Here is an 18952-nt window from a genome sequence, read left to right on the forward strand (position 1 = left end):
TTAAGTCATCCACCTTGAGATGAAATTCATCTCCCAATTCAGTTCTCTCATGTCATGGTGTCTTCTGAAGCTCTTATCAAGGATGCTAACCTCACTGGATACAAACACAAACTAACAATCTCCTTGCTCTGCTACAAAGGAGATTAAAGGGTTAGGAGATCAGAAAAAGAGCCACTGATTTGGAAAAAGAAGAGATGATGAAAGTGATTTTCTAATGGGTTCTAGCTTTAATGTTGTTGCAGTCTGGACCTCAAAAATAGCTCAAAGCCTTAGAAGAGGTTAATCTCCAGGCTGCTGAGAGACCCAGCAGCAGGTAGAGCTGAATGGCCTTCAATTTGATGTCTGCACCAATATTGAAATGAGGATGTAGCCTACTTTGAAAGCCATTTTGCCTTCGCGCACACATTCTCCTGAAGATGCTGACAGAAGAAGAAAACAGAAACTGCTGGCATGGCCCAAACAATCAAACAGAAACTTGATATGTTTATGAGACTTGGTGCCTGTAAGTGCAAAAAGCAAGAGCAAGAGCAGATGAATGGAACTGAGAAGGATAGATATCAAGAAAACTGGACTTGAGGAAGACCATCCCCCCAATCCATGATAAGCATCTAAGAAACCAAAAAAGATGAGAAACAAAGCCTTGTGTATTAGTTGCACCACTCAGAAGAGCAGTAACCTAGATACTGATTGGTTACAAAATTATGACTTAAAATTAAAAGCTTTCATCTCATAGCTATTACTTTACTTAATAATATTGTGATTAGGAGGTTAGCAGTATTTTTTTTCTCACCAAATCAGCAAAATCAAAGCAAGGAAGCAAGTTTCTGAACTACCTAAAAATGCTTTTTTTTAAAAAGGTCATGAGCTCAATCTACAAATCAAATGAGTACTCTCCTCTCCTAGCCCCAGGCAGTATCTCCAGGGCCCTCAAGGTCAAACAGAATTTCTTTAGATAACTGGACTCTAAGTACCCATGATAATGAGTAGGTGAAAGCAAGATTCATTCTACAATAAACTACACCTCAGGTGATTGTTCTTTTAAAACAAAACCTCTAACCCCTAATTATTTGTTATTCTTCAAACCACTTATTTTTGGTAGAAGGTTTGTTCAGTTTACACTTAAAAGTTTGCAGATTTCAAAATACGGGGTTTTGATGAGAAACCCCTACTCGAGGCATCCATGTTTGACCAACCCTTGAAGACAGATATAAAGAACATCTGGATACCTGCTAAGGTTTTGGAATATACACATCAGAACTGGGGAAAGGCATTAGGGACATAAACTGTTCTTTTTTTTCCGTCTCAAGAGATCCAGTCTGCCCTGACACAGCCTGCCCACTCACTCTGTGCACTCAGAATTCCAAGTGTCCCTTACGCCTCAGTTTTTCCGCCTGGGAGGAAGAAAGCAGACAAGCCACAGCTTTATCATGTGTCCTTCCAACTCACTGCTCAGATGTAACTGGCACAGGGAAGTGTTCTTGATGTTTCACAGCATTTTCACAAGCCTGCCATCATCAGCTCTGGTCCCAGTCGGCTTGGCACACACCGCTCTCTATGAGGGATGCTAGCAGCACACGGTGGTCCTCAAGTCAAAGTCTCAATGGCCTCCAGGAAGCGAGCAAGCAAAAATGCATAGGCTTTGCCTGGACCTAACCTGTTCTCTGACTGAAGGACTGTAGACCAGAAATAAAGCTGTGGAAGCCCCACAACCATGTGATTCAGTAGCAACTAATTATAACCTTCAAAGCCTTTGAGAAATAGATCCACATACACCATAAGGTGCTTTTCCTCTGTCCTCTCCAGAAACCTACTTTCATTTATAAGACTCCACTCCCCAGTTCTTCTCAGACACACTTCTAATACAGGGCTTTAGTGCCTCTTGTTTGTCCTTTTCCACTTTATTCTCCTAGGAATGGAAACATCATTTATTCAAGGACAGGCAATTAAAGAACACATATTGGAATACTTCAGGTAGAAAAACAGAACAAAATCCGGAACTGGAAGAATCATTCTAAAACAATGTATCCAGAGGTCAGAAAGAAGCTGTTGACCCGAGATCAACAAGTTGTGGGGTGTATTGCAAGGTTAATATTTCTAATTGCAAATGCCAAGCCCGAAGAATAAAAAAGTGGAGGGCAAACACAAAATAAACTTGTGAATACTGGGTTGCGGGTCTTACAGCAACACGAGCTATTCTGTATCACTACTAACAACTTAACTCTTGTCATGACCAAAGTAGAGGCTCTAATAACTTAAAAACCTTAAAACATCTTTCTAAATAGTACTGAGCTGAGAAGTTGAAGTGAAATCTCTTTCAGAAGCAATACTTAAGGAATAAAACCTACAAATGCAAATATAAAATAGCCAATTGGATAAATTTTATATATGAACTCTGATTTAAGACTAGGTACTTCAAATTTAACAAAGCTAGGACAGAATCAGCTCTTTTCTAAATAAAATACAAGTGACATATGTGTTACTCCCAAGTTATAGTTTAAAAAAAATAAACCAACAAAGAACTTCTAATGCTGAGCTACATTCAATGATCTCACACCATTTGGTACTACTATAGATCCTGGCTTACCATGTGGCGTCTTCAAATGTCCTATCAAATGTTTATACTATTTGCTACATGATCTAAGCAGAGTTCTGTGTACTCTTGGCAATTCACCACACTAATGAAAGGTTTAACATATCAGGGAAGATAAATAATTAAGGAATTCAGAAGGGAGACACAGCTGTTCTTCAAAACCAAATTTTCAGAAGAGAAAGGATTAATTTGCAATCACATATGTAACCCTCAATATGAGACTGAATTTAAATAATATCAGGGCAATACCACAAGACCCAAGTCATGCCAATGCATGTGGCCTCTGCTGTGTATGGCTGGCCTGGTCCATCTGTGGGACCTTGTATACAAGCACAAAGTCAGCAGATTAATAACCAAGTCCCTTCCTGATAAGGAGGCTAATCTTCAGGTTTTCTCTTATTTGAGATTTGCTCTCCTATATAGAGTTTTCGGGTATTATAGAGCATGCTAGAGTAATGTTTCATAGTAGCTACCTTTAGGATCATCATTAAAATGAGATGAGCGTCTAAGGATGCAATCTAAGTAGCTAAAAAATTGTCAGATATATAGGAAGCAGTTCTGGCTGAGTGACCTGTTATGAAAGCAGGTAGTGGGTGTGTAACACAGAAAGAGATACTACAGACCTTCTGGAGAATTTGTGGATTCCTTTGCAATGACACAAGGCTAATTGAGGCCAACAGGCCAGTAGGCAGTCTGCCAGCTCTCCTGTCCTCAGAAAAGGAAGCGTATGATTTGAACAACGAGATAAAAGGAGAGAAAGGACGAGACAAGAAAGGGAGGAAGCAGGGTGGTATCTCAGCAGCTTTAGACTTCATTGTCTGTGAAGGGGAACCTGCAGTTCACCAGATAACTCAATATTCTTGAGATGTGGCTTAGAAACAAAATAGAAGATGCCTCTCCCACACCTACATCCTCAAAATGCAGCCATGAGAAACGAAAGGCCAGCTCAACAAGTTCTTTCAAATAATGGGGAACCATTCTTGATGTTTAATAAATAAATGAGAATTGATAAGGGCAGAGGAATTCTCTGGAACGTCATGGGTTCACCAGGAAGTCCTTGCAAACTGAAACCACTCTTGTCCTAGCATTCTGAATAAGAGATAACTGATCTACCTCCTCCAGAGCCAAACCTCACCCAAACAGCAAAGACAGAAAACCACGGTGTTCCTTTAGAGACTCTTCAGAATGCTGGCTGGGATTCTGCAGACATTTTTCACACTACAAGAACTCTCATTATAAAAATTGCAAAATTAAAGGGAAGTTGCAGATATGCTGCTGGGTCTTCATTACAGAACTGATTAAGACGCAGAGTAGGCAGAAGCTACAGTAAAAGTCATCTTCCACATGGAGAAAGACTGAAATGTGCACTGACTGCTTTCCCTGTGCGCTTATCAGCCTGACTGACTTGGAACCTTGGATGTAGCTTCACAGCCCACACTAAAACTGTTCCTTCCTCAAAAGATCCAGCCACGTACATCGGGTCTTGATGCTACTGGTTTTAGTAAAGGAATTCTGAAACACTCTTAATAACTTACCTTGCTCTCTATTCTTTTTTTCAAAGAAAACAACGATGTAGACTGCTGGCTTGTGGAAGGTGTAAGAAAGTTTGGCCAGAAGAACTTCCTTTGTTTGGGGAAAAGTCCACCAAAACCCCCATCTAATCTCTTTGAAGACTTACTCATTCATGGTATGCTCAATAAATTCAGACAAGTCCATTTTCAGCAACATGGATGGAAGTAAAGGAAATTATGTTAAGTGAAATAAATCAAGCACAAAAAGATAAACACCACATTTTCACTCATATGTGGAAGCTGAAGTTGCTCTTAAAAAAGCAAGGCAAAGAATATCAGCTACTAGAGAGCCTAGGAACAGTATGGAGGAGGGAGGGATGGAGAGAGGATGGATAATGGGGACAGAGGTATAGTAGGACAGGAAGAAAAACTTTTTGTTCCCCTGGTGCTAGGGCTCAAATCCAGGACCCAGACAAGTGCTCTACCACTGAGTTATACTAGAAGGAATAACTTCTAATGGTCTGTAGCACAGGGGATAATTACACTTAGCAAACATTAATCAAATACATACCAACAGTTAATAGGAAGGGTTCCAAAAGTTCCCAATGTAAAGGAAGGATATGTCTGAAGAGACAGATATGCATGCTATCCCATGTGATCATTACACATTAAATAGATATGCTAAAAAGCCACACTATGCTTCGTAAATATTACCACTAGTCAGTAATAATTGTTTAATTTAAAAATTCAGACCAAGTCATTTCCTTTACATGAGAATTGAACTAAATCTGCCTTTGGCAAGTCTCCTGACTTCCCCAGCCAAAATCCTTGTGTTAGACTACACTGATTACCTATACCTGGTTCCTGGGGGTCTGTCTGTTTGTTCCTCTTTAAACCAGGGTTCCTCATCTCATTGCCCTGTCAAGGTGACTTATAAAACAGTCTGCTTGCTGGCAAACAGTGGCTTATGTCTATATGAACCATGCACATTCCTAAGTCCCCCTATAAGAGGACATTATGCTGTGGCACACATCTGCAACCACTCCCACCCCAGGCTGAGGTAGGAGCTTTCACAAATCCAAGGCTAGCCTGGCTATATAGCTGGATGATATACACGTATGAGAGAGAGAGACAGACAGACAGAAAGACAGACAGACACAGATATTTTTCCCCTTCCTATTTCCCTCTACCTTCAGCAGAAGCTTTCAGAAGGCTTTTTGCTCCTTATCAAACTAATCAACTGACTCACTCAGATGCATTTGTTTTTCCCACTCTTGCTTCAAGAAATTAATTCACTCATATTAGAAAAACACACTATGCATTTACATTTGAAATTGGAAAGTACTCAAGAATTGGGATTTTTCTAAAAAAAAAAAAAAAAAGACAGTTAAGTAATTTCTTCTCTCTTGCAGTCCTCAACCTACATCCATCAAGTAAGTTTATGCATCCCAACAGTGAAGCAGAAACCTTGGACATGTGTCAGTCAACACAATTGTCGACTTCATCACAGTGCAAAAACACTACAGCTCAGGTATGTGGCCAAGTCTCACATTCCACAGATCCTTACTGATACTCCACTTTTGTCCAATAAGCTTAGATTCTTCAGCTTATTCAGTACTAAGCTTTTTTTTTTTAAGACATGCAGAAATTCCTATTCAATCGATTTAAGAATTTGTTCTTATGTCACTGAAACCAAAAAGTGACAGTAGGTATGATGTCTCTGCCTGTCATCTTTATCTCAAGCAAGTCTTCTGAGGTCCTTACTTTGATCATTTTGCTAAATGAAGAGGTTAGATCATGATGTTCAACCTTTTCATATAAGAGACCTATTTTACATGACTTCCTTCTTATATTTTGAAAGATTTTTTTCCTGATTAAATTCTTTCCACTACTTTTTATTATTATACAGAGACCTATACATGTCAGTCTTCATGTGGCTGCCTCCTCACATCATCCAAGTCTGAGATTCAAGTTTCTGTCTTCCAGGAGCTTCCCTGACAACTCCATCTAACATTGGTCACAACCTCTCCTGTGAAATTGAGCCCTTTACCCACAAAAACACATGCACGCTTGGCCTTTATTATATTATGCCCCTATATTTTTGTCATCATTGACATGATACCCATTTTTCTGTAGTCTGCCCCTTACTAGGACTCGAGCATCCTGAGAGGTCTATGGCTCTCCTCTATATTGGTACCTTCAGCCCTCCCTAGAACAGGGGAATCATGTACTTAACAAGCACTGTCCAAATATAAATTGAATGAATGATAGAGGCATAAGTGAATAAATCAGAGTTTCTGAATGATAAGATTCTCACCAACCATAAAAAATGATTGGCCACGAAAGCTAAATTTTTTACTAACCTGTTGTTATCACAATGTAGTGATCACAACCAGGAATAATTTTGCTCTCCATCCGTATAACCCCAGGATATTATGCAATATCTGCGAATAATTTCACTTATCACAGAGGAGTTGCTACCAGCCTATAGTGGGTAGAGTTCAGGGATGCTGCTTAACATTCTACAATGTACAAGACAGTTAGTTCACAACAAAAAGCAATGACTTGATCTCAAGAATCAGTAGTGCCAACATTAGAAACCCTCTGGTGAGTGACCTGTAGGTATTTGCAGTTTCTACCTTTATAAATCCTTCCTGAGTTTCTACCTAATGAGTCCCTGGCCCACATGATCAACAAGTTCTCTCCTAGCTGCAAGATTAATGAATCTAAGCCTCGAACTGACCTTAGCCACATGCTAAGCAATATCATGAGTTCTTAGTTTTCTGATTCAGGTATTTTAGCAAGTATCTTCCAAGAAAATTCCAAAATGAAGGCATGTGACTGACTGGTCCAATTTTTATAGTGATAGTTATGGTTTGCGTCTAGATGTTCCCCCAAAGCCTCATGCAGTCGTAGGTGGGGCTTTTTCAGAGGTGGTGGGATCTAGAGTGTGTGACACTGGAACTGATTCATGGCACACAGCTAGGATCAAGGGCATTAGGATTAAGAGTGTGAATGCAACACACCCTAAATAGCCTGGATAAAATACAAGGGATAGAAAGAGCCATGGTTGCCGCTCATGTTGCTTTGCTCCTTTCTGCTCACCATGAACTGCTTCTCCTCTGCAATGCCTGTGTGCCGTACCACCTGGCCTTGGAGCCAACGGATCATGGACTGAAACCTCTATAGATTGTGAGCTAAATAAACCTTCCCTTCTTTAACTGTGGGCATCAGGTATTTTGTCTCAGTAATGAGAAAAGTAACTAAAACAAGGCCTTGCCCTGCTGGCGATCCTGTAACCTGAATAAGGAGCCAATGTCACCCCTAATTGTCAAGTTCTATACTTAGCATGAAACCTCCAATGACAATTCCTGTGTAACACACAACATACATTTTTCCTCTCCAGTGTGTGTGGAGTTAATTTGTTTCAAAGTGATAGGGTCTCAAGCTACTCAAAATCACTCTTCAGAGGACAAGTAACGTGCTTCTTTTCGTTCTTTTGTCTTCAGGGCCCAGCAGGTCTGGCTCTGATGAGACTTGTGGTACGAATGACTAAATGCATACTTGTTTTCCTAGAGAAAATTACCCAGTGGTATAAACTCAAAGTAAATGTTTAGGAACTTAAGCAATTCCAGAGAGCCTCCATGACCAAAAAACCCAAAACCCCAAAACAGAACTTACTGCTATCTAACACTTCCCAGGCCCCAACAAATAAAGCTAATGAAGCTATATTATTACCCGAGTACTAGGATACCAAGAATGCTAAATCTCGTCTTGTCCTTGATATTCAGGTGAGTGGCTATCCTCGGCTCCCTCCTCATCAACAGGGAAAGCATCTCTGGCTGCACTGTTCCACCCATTCTTACATCACATTGCTATATTGCCCTAAACTGATGGGACACTTGTGGTCATCACCTATGGCTATACTTGAGACTATCTGGTTACCCTCCTCAAAACCCTTTTATTTTTATTTGGAAAGTGTTCTACAAAGCCTGAAGGACAATTCTTTCCCTGTATATTATTAAAACTGTATAGAATTCTTCAGTAGAGGGAATTATAACAGGTAGGAGCAGAATGTTCTCTTGTTAGCAGCCCTAAAAAACACTGAAGCAATATATTACATGTGGCTTCCTTCATTAAATCAAAGAGAAGAATCCACTCTGAAAGCTAATCATCCATAAGCTTAGAATGTTCATCAGAGAGGAGGGGATTTTAAAAGCCAAATAGCTCAATCTGGTCCAATACAGCTTCATTTTTCAGATAGGGAAACTGAGGTCTCAAGAAAAGCAACCTGCCTAAGCATTTTGGAACACAAATTCTCTGAAACCAGGAGGCAAAAAATGAATTCCATAATTTGAGAAAGAGACTCTGCAGTAAGACTACTCTAAGTGTTCTTCATACCTATTCTTGCTTAAAAGTCCATGCTCCGTATATTCTCAGTAATACTGTCTTTCTTCAAGGCAGGGAGGATTTCACAATAACCCCTAGTGTTTCTGCTGCCCCGGATTTCCACTCAGGAGAGTCAGTGAAAAGGTACAAAATCCACATCGTCTGCAGTTTGTTCAAGAAACTTCTTAGGCATGCAAGCTGTGTGTTCGTACTTTGGAAACACATTTGGAAGACTGAAAGTTGCTGACAAAGGTATACACAGAAGAACAAGGGCTATAACACTGAATTATCTTTCTTCAGACTCCAACCTCATGGAATCAGAACAAGGTTATGTAGCAGGTTTATGCCTGCCAAATCTACCCCAAGAGATACATCAGCTTGTTTCTTATGGAAAATGTATACTGCCAACAAAATCACTGAAGAACTAGGCTGAACGAGCCTTAGGGGTATCTGGAAATATCGCGGTCAGTTCCATGCAAAGCAGAAGGGAGAAAAGCAATCATTCTGATGAACCCTGGCAAGGAGGCTGATGCCCCTGTACTATGCCTAGTGAGTAACTCAGACAAACAGTACTACAACACTGTTGGTACCCGGTACCAATTGAGAACATACACTGCATTAAAAACAACTACCATTCTGAATATTTTTCTGTATTGCCTAGCATATTAACTTTGTTCGTTATTCTTCTATCTGTCTTTATTTCTAGAGAGTACCTATGTACCTTTGTTGTGTATTTAAAAAGCTAAATGTATCAGAACATCTGGGAATCATCTTTAACTTTTTAAATATTTTCCATAAAGGTGTTTATAAAAAGAGTTCACTACTCTCCTGAGAAGTAGCGAGTCCCATGTTTGTCTGTTTTTCTACCACATAAAACACTGTCACCAACATTCTGAAGGTCTAAATAATTGTCAACCTTTAAGACAGAGCTTCTCAAGGTCTGGATAAGCAGCATCAACATCACCCAAGAATTTAGGGACACAACTTTTAGGTTCCATTTCTAGGCTTCAGTCAGAAACTCTAGGGATGAGCCCCCAAAGTCCATTTTAACACACGCTCAGAGTGATCCTGATACATGCAGAAGCTGCAGTGTGAGCCGTAGCTTTCTTTGCAGTGTGAAATGGTCCCTGAGACTATCAGATAGAATAGTCAGCACCTCCTTCTCCATGGCACTGAACCTCTTATTTTCAAATACCGTTGTTTGAATGAATGAATACAACAATCACTATGCAGTACTTACACAGTATGAGAGAGGACTAATGCTTGTAAATATTATATTTAGTAATTAATGGAAAAATACCAAACTGGGAACCCAGTATCAGAAGCAAGAAAGGGTATGCTTGTGAAAAACAATGGCTAACCTTAGATACTGTGGCCAGGGCAGTGCTGATCCTGATCCTCATCTCCCTTACAAACGTCAGATGATTGATGACACTGTGTCCTTGATGTTTTGAAAGTAGGACATGGCAATCCACAGAGGAAAGAAACTGTTTTTACCCAGAAGACACTAAAAATTGAGTGCATCCTCAGAACAAATACGGAGCTCAATTGTCAGTAATGACCAACACTTGAAGGCACAAAGGTGTTTAAATTAAAAGCCCTCACTCCCCCCCCACAAAAAAAACCACCAAACACACATACACACACAACCAGTAGCTAATTGTCACAAACTGTGGACAAAGGTTTCAATGGAGAAAAATATAAAGAAAGGGGAAAAAAAGTTTGGCCACACCAAATCAACTGTGTCTTGTCCAAAAAGACAACCAGAGATTCTTCAGACTGCTGAAGGACCACAAAGGAAAACCAACCATCAAATCTCAAACTCAAGCTCCGAAGGCAAAACTGAGCTGGGGTTATGGAGATTTCAAGTGAGATCATCCTGACGTATGGGGGCCAAGAGAAAGTTCCAATAATTATGTCCCAATCAAAAACAAGTTGGAAAAAATGAACTGAGGGGGAGATGAGAGAATCCAGTGGCATGGAAAACAGTGAGCAGCTGGGTGTGGTGGCGCATGCCTGTAATCCCAGCACTCAGTAGGCTGAGGCAGGAGGGTTGCTGCAAGTTCAAGGTGAACCTGGGATACACAAGGAGTTCAAGGCCAACCTGAACTACATAGCAAGACCTATCTCAAAAAGACCAATAAGTAAATAAACAAATACCAGTAAGCAACATATTTTGAAAGAACAAGATACAGAAGAAACTTGTATATAACAATTAACAGAAATTCTGTGGAAGAAAAGATCAAAGACAAGATAATAAGACATCAGATGAAAGGGGAGCTGGCAGTTGAAAGAAACTGATGACAAAGAAATACCTTTGCAGAACTAATAAATATATTAAAGTTATAAAAGGTGCAATCCACAAACCAAAAACAGAGTTGATGTGGAAAACAGACTTCAAAAACTGCACAAAAGCACAGGAAAAGACAAGTAGATGAAAGCAGGTAAAGAAGATGACAGATAAGAAGGTTCGAACACAGAGATCCAACATACAGATAAAAGAGTTCTAGAAGTAGACAGCAAAACAAAACAAAGCAAAACAAAATATGCTCAAATCTGTGATATGAAATAGCTGAAACAAGAGAGTAACTGATGTTCCAGGAGGAAGTAATATAGGATCATCAAAACTGAGATGCCTTGGTGAGGTTGCAAGGTTTCATGGGTAATCACTGAATTCTCTTACCATCAAGATATCCAAAAATTAGTCGGTTACAGAAAGAAAAGTCAGCTGGCCTCTTTTTTCAGAGTAATACTCAAAACAGTGAAGCAGTATTTATGGAGGCGTTATGGAGGCCAGTTATTTCATTCAGCAATTAAATTCCCAATCAAGTACAAAAGAAAAAAGCATTTTCCGGTAGGCATGGGAAATGCCTCTCATAAGTAACTCTTCTTGACAACCTATGCAATGATGTATAATACATTCAAATAAGAAAGGATTCAAAACCAAGATCTGAGAACAGGGAGTGTACCGTTACATAAGCAGAGGCTGTGCACATCAGGTCACCTTACATTTAACAGGAAGATCAAATAATTAGTAACACTTGCAAATACAACTTTTAAATATATGTAGTAATAAATTTTTCCCTAAATAATCATAAAAACAGGGAAAAACCCTCAAGTATAACAAAATAAGCAGGAGAAAATTAAGTACACGTGGCTCAATATTCTCAAACTTTGTCCCTGGACATAAATAAATACTCAATGTTGTCCTGAAGTTAACTAAACTCCAGGCAGAGGTATAAACACATCAATTAAAGATGAACTTTTTGTTTTGTTTTTACTTTTTGAGACAGGGTTTCAGCATGTAGTTCAGGCTGGCCTTGAACTTACTTTGTAGCCCAGGTTGGCCTCAAAGAGGCAGTGTTCCTCCTGTCTCAGCCTCCTGAGAGCTGAGATTACATGCCTGGCTTTAAAATTAAAAGTGTAATTAATAGTAAAAACAAAAACGGACTGCACAGCTTTTAACTACTAGAAGGAGGAAATTAAAGAAAATGCAGGTCACATAGTAAAGGCATAGGGCAGAGGAAATTGTAAAGAAATATAAAATACATAAAACTACAAAGAAATATGAAATACATAAAATTACTTAAAATCAAGTATCTATGCTACCATCAATAAAGTGAATTAGATAACTAGTCCTAGAGAAAAATATCCCCAGAAGACATTTAAAAACAAACTCTAATTGCATGCTGTTTATAACAGACACACATATAGCCGAAAGACCCAAAAAATTTAAAAGAAATAATATGAATGAAAATACATCAAGGAAGCTAGATATGGTGGTCCATACATGCAAGCCCAGCATTTAGGAGGCCGAGGTAAGAGGATTGCTGTGAGTTTGTGGTCAGCTTATACTGGGAGTTCAAGGCCAGTCTGAATGACATAGGGAGACTCTGTCCCCAAACAGCTCCTCCCCAAAAAACCAACAACAAAACAAAGATATAACAAACAAAAGAAAACAGAGCTCATTATTAATAACACTCATGGGTAAACACAAATACAAAGCTTTCAAGATGGTAAAGAACACTTAATAAAGCAAAAAGTGGAATCCACAATGAAAATTAATTATGAATATTTATGCCCCTCCCAACAGTACTAGGAATAGGAAAAAAAAGGCAAAAAAATGAGAAAAATGCAGAAGAATTTAACAGATTAAGTGAAGAAAGACACCCAAGGATGTAAGTCATAATTAATAAAATTGAGTTAAGAGACACCATTTCAAATTTTATATCCTGGAAATAGACAACACACTGGTATTTTTCAAGAAAGTAGGTCACTTACAAAAGTTTTCAAGTGCCCATAGAGATTTTGCATGCCAGAATTAAAATATAATAAATTACAAATAGAAAAAAGTGTGTAATTTCTATTTACAACACAGTAAGTAAGGCCGGAGACAAAAGGAAACAAACTTCCAGACATTTGGAAAACTTTTTAACATTCTCCTAAATAATATGAGAGAATCACAACAATTTAAGTGATAATTCATAAAGTGTTACATATTTAAGCGTGAAATTTAATAAAAGCAATACTTAGAAAATTTCATAGTTTTATGAAAATTATAAAACAAGGAAATAAATTTTCTTCATAAATGAAGAAAAATAATAATAAATGAAGCAAACATCTAACTCAAGTACAATCCAAACTGAAGAAAGTTGAAAGTGGAATTTGGTGTCAGACATAAAGCAGCATAAAGAAAAAGCAGCAATCAAAATATCAAATCACAAGAGAACTGATTCAGTAATCACTCATTTTTTAAAAAAGTATAGCACTACATAAAATTAAATGAAAACTAGTTAATATAATGGAGAAAAAAGAGGGAGGAACAAAACTAAAATACAGAAAATTAAAAATACGCAGAAAATATCCATGAGTGTAAAGTGAATTACAATCTTGAAATCACTATGTACAACTCATGGCACTATTTATTTACCTACAATACACAAGCACATAGTTTATCAAAATTAATTGACAAAAGAAAACCAAACCAATGCAAGAATAAAACATTTTTAAAAAGGCTTACTCAATCACAAGATAGTGTGAGAGTTTAAGGAGCTAGGAGATCCCATGCTTTTTAAACAGTTTAGCCTAAGGCATAGAGACTGTTATCAGTGTATTTCCAATGGCAGTGTAACACAGGGACCAAAGCTTGCCCGAAACTGTAAATAGAAATAAACAGACCAATATCACTTATAAATCCAGGTGATCATTAAAGTACCAGCCCTCCATGAGCAGATGTGGTTGGCTGCAGGAATCAATGTCTCCATACCATAACATCTTACCCATACTCTGCTACGTTAAGAGATCAAAAGAGAAAAAAATTTGGTCAATACAGAAGAGACTAACCAGTGACACAATTTAAGATGAATTCAGCTTCATATTTAATGAAAAATTTGAAAAAAAGGTCAAATATAACACAAAAATTATTACTATTTGCATTGCTGTAGAAATGCTAGCCAATGCATTTGTAAAAGAAAACAAAATTAAGAGAATTATTAAGCGAGATGACATTCCCTGGGTGTTGGCACAGGCGAATGACACTTTCATTTTCTACTTAATAACTTGAAAAGTTTTTTAACAAGATTCTACTATTTTAACATTTAAAAACAAATATCAATTTTGGCAAGAGACTGGTCATCAATGGACATCACTTCCTTTCTTCAGGTGGCTAAAAACATTGGCTTCCACCCTCCAGCACCATGTTATTCCTTTCACCACCCTTTCTGGAATTCTTTTAATGACTAATTGAGTCAACAATTTCAGATGATATGTATTCAGTGATTTTAAAACTCAAGCCCTAAAGTCATGAAAATGGTTAATTAATTTTACTCATTTATCATCAATTCTCAATCAAAAGTTTGCTCTATTTATACATTTAAAAGCCTTTTATTTCTAGGAAAAGAAAAATTACCCTTTATCTCCTCCTTTAAAGAACTTAAACTAGGTGTGGTTACATTCCTATAATCCTAGTACTCAGTGAGGGTGAGGCAGGAGGATCCCTGCAAGTAGCCTGAAGTACATAGTGAAACCCTGCCTCAAAAAATAAAAGTTGCTGGAAGGAAAACTGCAAATAATCATATATGATGAAACTCGGTCCATTAATTTTCCCTCATAACCATCCAGAAAAATCTCAGCCTTAGTACTGTCTGAATGAGTTCTTCCTCCCAATTTCTCTCTGCAAATCCTCAGACTGGTGTCTCTGCCCAACTCCCAGCCTCAACTCTGCCCAGCAACTTAACATCTACTCGGTCAAGCATGTTTCCCATTTTCCACCGGATCTCAGTACGAAAAAGTTTCTGTGTTCTACCCTTTTCTTCTTACTCTCCTGCCACAAGGAATGGTGGACCTCTTTCTCCCATCCTCGACCTCCATAAGCAATGGTGGACCTCTTCCTCCCAACCCCAAACTCCACAAGGAATGGTGCACCTCTTCCTTCCATCCCCAACCTCTAACTGGGTTATAGGTGCGTCCTCTACGGTTCTTCTGAGAATCCCACAGTTCTGTATTCTTCGTTTCTCATTAAGTCACTCCCATCTTGGCCTCTTACTTAACCCAGAAAAAGACATAAGCACACACACAAACACACACACTATTTCTAAGGCTTGTCTTCTTCTCTAGAGAAGCAATATAGACAGAGTCAAAGAGAATTTGACTAGAATTCCATGATAAACTACTGAAATTTCCAAATCTCTATTTCTTCATCTATGTAAGATAATCCATTAATCCATATTTCAAAGGTCTGGAATCATCTGGATAATGAACACAAACCACTTGGCATATGCATTGGCATATACAAAGAGTTAATTATAGTTGCCATGATTGCCATTAATTCCTCTTTCCCACAAACTGCTCCCATGCGCCTCACTTTTCCACTGATCTTCAACATCTGCCTTTTGTAGTTGCCACTCTGCTAACACAAATTTACCATGCTCAGGACCAATGATACTTTTACTCTGCAACCTTACTAAATCATTAATTATGTGTCATTCTCCACATAGCCTATATTTTCTTGACATAATAATTACCTTCCCTGGATACTTGTAACTCTCTTCACCCTGCCTATTCTCCCATCACCAATTTGCATTTATCCTTCAGTTATCAGTCTAGACCAAGTTTTCTTAATCAGAACACTGCTGATGTTCGGAGCCAGATAACTGCTGTGGGGGCTGTGCTCAGTGCTGTAGAACACTGAGTATCAGTGCAGATGTCAGCCATCCATCAGATGCTAGTAGCATCTTCTCCCACCTCTAGTAGTGCCAACCAACCAGTGTCTCAACTGATCTAAAAACAGTGAAAAATGCCCTGTGATAGGACAAAATCACCCCGGTGGGGTACCACTTTCTCTGCAAAGCCTTTCCTAGTACATCAAGGCTGGGATAAGATGTCCTCCTGGCGTCCCAGAATCTCCCAAGTATTTTTCACACTGCACCATCTGCTTTATTGGCCATCTCCCCTTACTGCACTATGAGCTCCTTGATAGCAATGATAGCCAAACTCCAGAACCTATACAGTGTTCTTGCCTTTTGGTAACAAATTTATTATAATGCATACTCTACCAATAGATTTAAGGATAAAATTTGCACACACTAAATGTGGAAAGGCTTTAGCCCCATTCCATCTGGCCACCAGTCAAGGACCTGCCTTGGGGCTGGAGGATATTCTAGGACAGCTCAGCAGGGGCCTTCTGCAGGCCTCTTTCCCTCAGTTCTTAGGTCATCTTTTTCCCTAATCTCTATGTCATCCTTGTTTTAAGACTCCCTAGCAGATTTGGCAGTTTGGGGTTTAATCGTATGTTTCCACCTCTGTCCTTTTCTCTTCCTTACACACATGACTCTGCTCCTTGTACCGCACCTGCCTCTGGCAATGAAATTTCAAAAGAAGAAGAGTGTTCTTATAAAATGTGATTTTCACTCATAAACCATTACTGCACTTTAGAAGACGGGTAGTGTATTTGAGCATGAGAAACAGGACTGAAAACAACTCACTGGTCGCAAATTTATTTCTATGAAATTATTCAAGAAAGAGTCTTTACAGATCCATGTATTAAAGTACGACGAGGTCACTGATGGTCAAGATTCAACACAGTGTGGTCAAAACTCCCTTTTCACCAAGGCTAAGAATCCCAGGCATCTAGCTCTTTTGCCTGCATACCAAAACCTGCACTTCTCCTTAAGAAATTCTTAAGTTGCAAAACAGAATGCATAGTCTGTAACTAATTAAATGATATTTATATATATTAACAATCAGAAGACATAAGTCCCAAACTCTGAACAGTAAAGTCTTCTATGGGTGTGGAGGTAAAAAGAACTTTGATGACATTAGGGTATTTTTTATTAGTATGTGGGTTTTAAACTTGGAGAAAACAAACTCAATTATCGTCTCCTGTCTCAAAAAACTCCGATTCACAAATGGTTGGGCAACAGGTCAGTCCACACCTCAGGGAACATGTGGGAGTGTGATCACTTCTGCATTTAAACACTGAATGTGAATGCAGACAACATGGGAAGGTGAGCAAAGAGGCAGCCAAGACTGACCACAGAACAATAACTGCCTATTAGCAAAAGACGCAAATACCAATGCTTTACTACCTGTCTTCATAAACTTCAGACAGGAGCAGGTGTGTCTCATACTAGAGAATCAAAATTCTAGCTGGGACACAAACTTCTATCAGTCAGTGGATCCTAGTGACCTACTGTTCCCTTTAATGTTCAATTTTGCTCCACGAGGCCCTATGAAGGGCATAGACACCATCCCTGTGCAACCACATACATTATAATATCCCCAAACACAGAAATATCTTATATGTCACTCCAGGAAATACAAGAAAGGATATAATCCATTATCTTTTGGACATATGGGATACTAGCTATGACCACTCCGTCCCACAATGAGATCCTAAGATCAGGTGAGAAATCTGAGACTCAGTGAGGTAAAGTTTGGCATAAAAGTGTCTTGGTGTTGCCAAGGTCTGCTCTAGCTCACACTTACACTGGTAAACAGGGAATCACTGACCTAGGAGTTCTCTGCCCTAATTTTTTTGAAAAGTCATTTTCAATTAAGCCAAAACGAGAGTCACCGATCAGTTACCATCAGTTGACACACCCTCTTATTGAACATCTGAGTTCCCACTGTGTAACTGGTATGATTCTAGACATGGGAGAAAATCAAAAAATATGAAGGAAAAAAGGGTTGATATACAGCATGCCATCCTCATTCTATATAGTGGTTAAAATATAGCTGGGGAAAGATAACGAAAAAAATAGACAATGAAGAATTCTGAACACTATAGTGAAGCGTGGGTTGTTACAGTGCGTTTTCCAAGCACTAAGGCAGAGAGAGCAGCAGCGATATGGGGAGCTAGAAAAGGAAAAGACATGATTTCAGATAGAAGGATATTTTTTGAATGCTAGGCAGGGAGCTCAGGTCAGTAGAAGAAACATAGGTTTTAACAAAGAAAGTTAACAAGACCCTGCCCTGCAGGCCCATCTAGCTCCCTTGCTTAACACTTGACCTCAGGCAAGATAGTGAACTGCTTCCTCACCTGCAGAGTGGGACTAAAAAATATCCATCTCAAAGGGATTAAGAAGATAACATCTAGGGAGTCTCAAATGTCAGATTCTTCTCTCCCTCCCTTCATCTGGAGAGCAATGGGAACTCTTATCGTCCTTAATCAGAGGAATGTGATATATTGAAAGCTGTGTCCTCTCAAGATTATTTTGGCAGCACTATGAAGGACTTCTGGGGGCAGGGAGGGTGGAGAGACATAGGCAGCTAAAGCAGCTGCTGAGATGGTGTCCAGGAATGAGATCAAGTAGGCTGGGTCAGCAGCAGCAAGATGCACTCTGGGTGAAAGCTGGGGTCAAACCTCACACATTTAGAAGAGAGAAAGGATGGAAGCCATGAGTGTGAACTTCATCTAAGGCTTCACTTTTTGACCTATCCTGAAGAACTAATGAGACATGGTCCATGCTTCATGTTTTCCCCCAACATATGTCAGAAGTCTGTTCTTTGGCAATGAATAAAAAGTAAACTTTTAACTGAATTTAAAAAGAATACCATCAATGATGGTATAGAATATCACCCAAGAAGCAGTAATTCCTTAGGTAAAAAAAGTTTAATCAGATGGTGTTTGGTGACATTGCATTCTCATGTATTTTGTATTTAACTAGATAGCAAGGAAATTACCTAGACCAATACTGTCAGATATAAAGTCAATGCAAACCATATATATAATTTGACATTGTCTAGCAGCCATAAACAGGTATAACTCTCAATAATATAGTCTGTTTAGCATAATACATCAAAAATATTACTTCAATAGTCAACATAAAAACTTATTTTATAAGATACTTTATGTTTTTATTTTTATAGTGTTTCCAAATTCAGTATTTTTAGATTTAGAGCAACGTACTTATTCAGAGCAGGCACATGCAAGTATGTACTTGAAAGAGTTTGGCCCTAGAAT

The 18952-nt window shown here is 38.8% G+C and overlaps 1 protein-coding gene across 7 annotated transcripts in view; it reads right to left on the reverse strand.

The window, feature by feature from the left end:
* The window catches only part of Znf462 (zinc finger protein 462), a 133366-nt gene that overhangs the window by 80114 nt on the left and 34300 nt on the right, over window positions 1-18952 (reverse strand). The window contains exon 1 of one of the 7 annotated variants that reach the window (XM_063261248.1): window positions 4126-4411. The exons of the other annotated variants lie outside the window; for them this stretch is intronic. The gene's annotated coding sequence lies outside the window, so the exon portion shown is untranslated. Of the gene's footprint in view, window positions 1-4125; window positions 4412-18952 lie in introns of those variants that run through there. 7 annotated transcript variants of the gene reach the window in all.

Source organism: Cavia porcellus, unplaced genomic scaffold (assembly GCF_034190915.1).
Source record: "Cavia porcellus strain 051 isolate PalLab524CR breed Dunkin Hartley unplaced genomic scaffold, mCavPor4.1 scaffold_1, whole genome shotgun sequence".
Classification (NCBI taxonomy): Eukaryota; Metazoa; Chordata; class Mammalia; order Rodentia; family Caviidae; genus Cavia; species Cavia porcellus.